Source organism: Palaemon carinicauda, chromosome 27 (genome assembly GCF_036898095.1).
Source record: "Palaemon carinicauda isolate YSFRI2023 chromosome 27, ASM3689809v2, whole genome shotgun sequence".
Taxonomy (NCBI): domain Eukaryota; kingdom Metazoa; phylum Arthropoda; class Malacostraca; order Decapoda; family Palaemonidae; genus Palaemon; species Palaemon carinicauda.
In genome coordinates this window covers 20,439,668-20,444,667 of record NC_090751.1, presented here as the reverse complement: position 1 = coordinate 20,444,667, position 5,000 = coordinate 20,439,668, and the positions used below count along the sequence as shown (strand labels likewise).

Below are 5,000 nucleotides of genomic sequence, written 5' to 3'. Positions count from 1 at the left end.
TTTTAACAATAAGAAGAAACAACAAAATGTCAATGCAGTTCAGAGTCCGAAACAAACAAACACTTCTTCAAATATCGCTGAGCCTGGGCCGTCAAACCAGACCTCGCAAAGTCAGCCTAATTTTCAGAATGTGCAGAACAAAGCAAATACCACATAGTTAACTCTAGAGGGGAAGAGAGTGATGTTGGGTCAAGGTCATTTATGTCAACATCAATAGTATTGAATAATCAATTTAATGTTTTATCAGATAATTGTGAGACAATAGATTTTCCTATGAAACACACGGCCGAATTAAGTAAAACAGTGCATGCTCCCGTAGATTTGCAACGAATTCATACAATAATAAGCCAAAATGAGTTACGGCCAACCTTATATGCTGTAAATTTAGAACACAAATCCTTTACGTTATTTTTTGACTCTGGTAGTCCACGTAATATTATGGATTTGAAGACGCATCATTTGTTGTTTTCGAACTTTCCGATTGAAAAATCAGGAATCAGACTTTCAGGTATAGGAAATAATGAATTAAACGTCATAGGCATAACTCATATTCAGTTCAGAGTCGGTAATCGCACGTTTGCCGATACATTTGTTGTTGTGAAAAACATTAATATGTATCCAGCTGTAATTATAGGATACCCATCTATGGGAAATCAAAACATTATCTTAGCTCCTGCAAAGCACGGCGTGTATATCAAAGGGAAATTCTATAAGTCTTCTAATACTTTAAAGTCTGTTTTGGATAATAAGGAGACGACAAATGTAACCGTAACGTACGTTGAAGAACCAATAACTTGTCTCACTAATAAAGAAATAATACACGCGACCCAGCAGAATTCTCGTTCACCTGTAATATCATCTTGCACGCAATATATCGAACCAAACATACCTTCGAATTTAATAGTGCAAATAAAGAAAACACTACCGGGATCTGAAATATTAATCCTTTCCGATACTTTGAAAACCAACGGATTGTCTGTCACACAAGCTATTTATACAGTAGGCTCACATCAGCAATGTAATATCGAAGTCTGTAATCATTTAAATAACACTTTAGTAATTCACAAAAATCAACATATCTTGGATGTAGAAGTTTATAAACATCGTATTCTTACCGTTGCTGAAATCAATCACTCTCAATCAGTTGCGGATGAATCCCTTTTACGATCTATTAAAAATAAAATCAGTAAGGACATTCAAGACGAAGAAATTCAGCAGAAAATTTTTGAACTTTTAAATAAATATACAGATGTCTTTTCCACTACGGATGGATCCTTAGGGAAAACAGATGTGATCGAGCATCAAATAAGGTTAAAAGACAAACAGAAAATTATATATGTACCCTCGTACAGACTCCCTATGAAATTCCAGAATGAAATAAATGATGAAGTAGGTAAAATGTTAGAGGAAGGAGTCATTAGAAAATCAAATAGCCCTTATAATTTTCCTTTAATAGTTGTACCGAAAAAAGATCGAACATGGCGTATCTGTGTCGACTTTCGTCGTCTAAACGAGGAAACGATCCCTGATCGATTCCCAGTGCCATGTACTGACGATATTTTGTCTTTGTTAGGTCAGAATAAATATTTTACCAGTTTGGACTTACTTAAAGGCTTTCACCAGATATCATTAGAAGAAGATAGTATCCCATACACAGCCTTCAGCACAGCCAGGGGACATTATGAATTTTTACGGATGCCTTTTGGTTTACGTTGTGCTCCTATAACATTTACAAGAATGATTAACATAGTGTTTGGAGACTTGTTAGGGGATATATTGCATGCCTATATGGATGATCTTGTAATCTTTTCCAACACCTTAGAAGAACATCTACGTAAGTTAGAACTAGTACTACAGAGATTAAGACAACATAACTTAAGGGTAAAGATTAGTAAGTGTGAATTTTTCAAAACAGAATTAGTATATTTGGGTTTCATGGTGTCAAGCCAAGGTCTTAAAGTAGTCCATGATAAGGTGTCGGCTATACGTAATTTTCCCATACCTACTAATGTCAAGGGAATACAGCAATTTCTGGGTTGTAGTGGATATTACAGGCGTTTTATACGCAACTATTCAATAATAGCCGCTCCTTTAACTGATCTTACGAAGAAGGGCGTAGATTTCATATGGTCTGAGCAACATCAACAGGCGTTTAATACTTTGAAAGATGAACTGTGTAGTTCTCCTATCTTAAAATTTCCTGACTTCGGTAAGGAATTCTTCATTGCAACAGACGCCTCAGACTTAGGAGTGGGAGGGGTATTGCTTCAGCAATATGATAAACAGTTTTTCCCGATAGCTTTCTATTCTCGAAAATTGAGAACTTCCGAAAGTAAATATGCAGTAATAGACAAGGAAGGACTAGCTATTGTTAATTCGCTAGTGCATTTTAAGTTCATAATTTACGGTTATCCCGTTAAGGTTCTTACTGACCATAAACCACTAACAGAGTTCTTTAAAGGCTTCAATCACAGCCCTAAACGAACTCGGTGGCATTTAATCATTCAAGATTTTGGCGCAAGAATCGGGTATTTACCTGGGAAAGCAAATATCATTGCGGATGCATTATCACGCAACCCCGTGTCATCTTGTACGGAGTCTTTAGCTGAATTAATAGATATATCAACATCCATGCCTATTGTAAAAACAATATCTGAACAAGAAGATTTAGGCTGGAGTGCTGAATTGTTACAGACTGAGCAAAGAAAAGATCAGAAAATAGAAACAATTATAAATGCTTTGAAAGGCAATCATAAAGAAAAAGAATATATAAAGTATAAGCAGCAGAATTATGTAATCAAAGATAATATTCTGTGTAGGACTGTGACAAGGAAAACCCGCAATACACCACATGTAACTAACGACCAGGTAGTAGTACCAAACTCACTTGTTTCCACTGTCCTGAATTGGTTGCATTCAAATCCATTACATGGACACCCTGGGTTCTCATTAATGTCACAGAAAGCCAAATCATTGTTTTATTGGCATACAATGCTTACAGATATAAAAAGACACATAGCTAATTGTCGCACATGTCAGGAAAACAAAGGGCATACGAAAACACCTGTTAGCTTAGGAACTTATCCTGTTCCCAATCAACCCTTTGAAAGAATACATTTAGATTTGTTAACAGGATTTTACGAGTCAGACAGAGGGAATAAGCACCTCTTAGTAATTATAGATGCTTTAACTCGATATACAGAACTAATAGCGCTTAAAACTAAAACTGCGATTGAATGCGCTAGGAAGTTTTACGAGTGTTACATTTGTAAACATGGAATTCCACACATGATAATCTCAGACTCGGGTGGTGAATTTAATAATCACTTTCTTACCTCATTGTGTGAATTCCTCAAAATAAAGAAGATCAATACCATGATATATCACCCAGAGTCGAATGGGCTAGTGGAAAGAGCAAATAGGAAGATATTAAATATATTAAGGGTAACACTAGGGGGATCAGACCCCAACTGGGATATTGCAATACCGGCGGCACTGAGTACTCTGAATCATTCATATCATATATCAATTAAAATGTCACCGCATGAAGCATTGTATGGTACCCCAGTTAGAACACCTTTCCATGTATTAACGCCTACAACTAATCTATCAAATCCTTTAAAAGAATGTATAAATGCAAGTATAAGTCGATATGATATCCTTCGAAAGAATTTAGAAGAATCACAAATCATAATGAAAAGGAATCATGATAAAATAGCGAAACCAACTAAAACATATACCGTGGGTGATAACATCTATATTCAAATCAATGTCAGAAAAGGGCTCAACTATAAACTAACACCTAAGTTTGAAGGCCCATTTAACATTTTGGAAATATTAACGGCCAATAGGTTTAGAATTCAAAATGTAGCCCAACCCACGGATGAGAGAATAGTACCATTGTCTCACATAAGAAATTAAAAAGAAGTGAGGAAAAATTTTAATTTCAGTTTAAAAGTTTTCTTTTTAATACAGGAGTAATTACATATGTTTTTTCTCGTTACAGGTTTCCAAGATGAATTTTTTGTTGTTGGGAGTGATATTGTTCGCTCAGACATTTTTTTCGTATGGGATGAGTTCTAAGACTAAGAATATATATTTTAAATATGGAAATATAGTTGAAAGACAAGAAGACATTTTTATTACATCAACCAACGTAATTGTCGAAGTGCATATGCAAGCAATTTTTCTTCAAGAGAATGATGTCACTAGCTTAAGAACCGCCATTTCAAGGTTTTCTGCATCATTGGATGAGTTGCATAGGAGACATTTTCATTTGACTACTAAGAGTTTGCTTAGCTCAACATTAAAAATTGCAGAGATGCTATCTGATGACTTAAAGAATAAGACTGGAGAGACAGGATCTTTGGCTTATGACCTTTTGATGTGGACTGTAGGACACGAACAAAAAGAAAGACGGAATCCGTTCATTTATGCTGCATTAAGCATCTTTGGGTCTGTTGCAAGTTTAGGTTTAGGACTTTCCAATCGTCTTAAAATTAGTAATCAAAATAAGAAAATTGAGTTCTTGACTCATAAAGATGAATTGATTATGTCAGAACTAAGGGATCAGTTAGCTTCAATCAATAAAATTATGGATTTGTTAAATGAACATTCAGATAATATCGTTCAAATTATGGAAGTACAGGATTTGTTAGCAACATTAACGTATTATGATTCAAAGATAGATCACATACATAACAGAATTGCACATTTCATTGAGAAATCCAAGGATTATGTAGAAGCTATCACGTTAGCAACTAAAGGTGTATTGTCGCCCCATTTGTTGCCTATACGTTACTTAAAATTAGTTCTGGAGAACACTAGGGATAAACTAGGCTATGTTCCTTTGTTAGACGAACATAGGTTAGAATTTTATTACAGCCTAATTACAGTAAACGTAGATAATAACAAGATTAGGATTACAATTCCCTTTGATTCTTCTGATGCCTGGCAATCTTACAGGATATCACCATTTCCGACTTTCATGACGAATCACT

The 5,000-nt window shown here is 35.1% G+C and overlaps 1 long non-coding RNA gene across 1 annotated transcript in view; it reads left to right on the top strand.

Moving 5' to 3' along the window:
- The window catches only part of LOC137621124 (uncharacterized), a 6,783-nt gene that overhangs the window by 1,227 nt on the left and 556 nt on the right, over nucleotides 1-5,000 (top strand). The window lies entirely within an intron of this gene.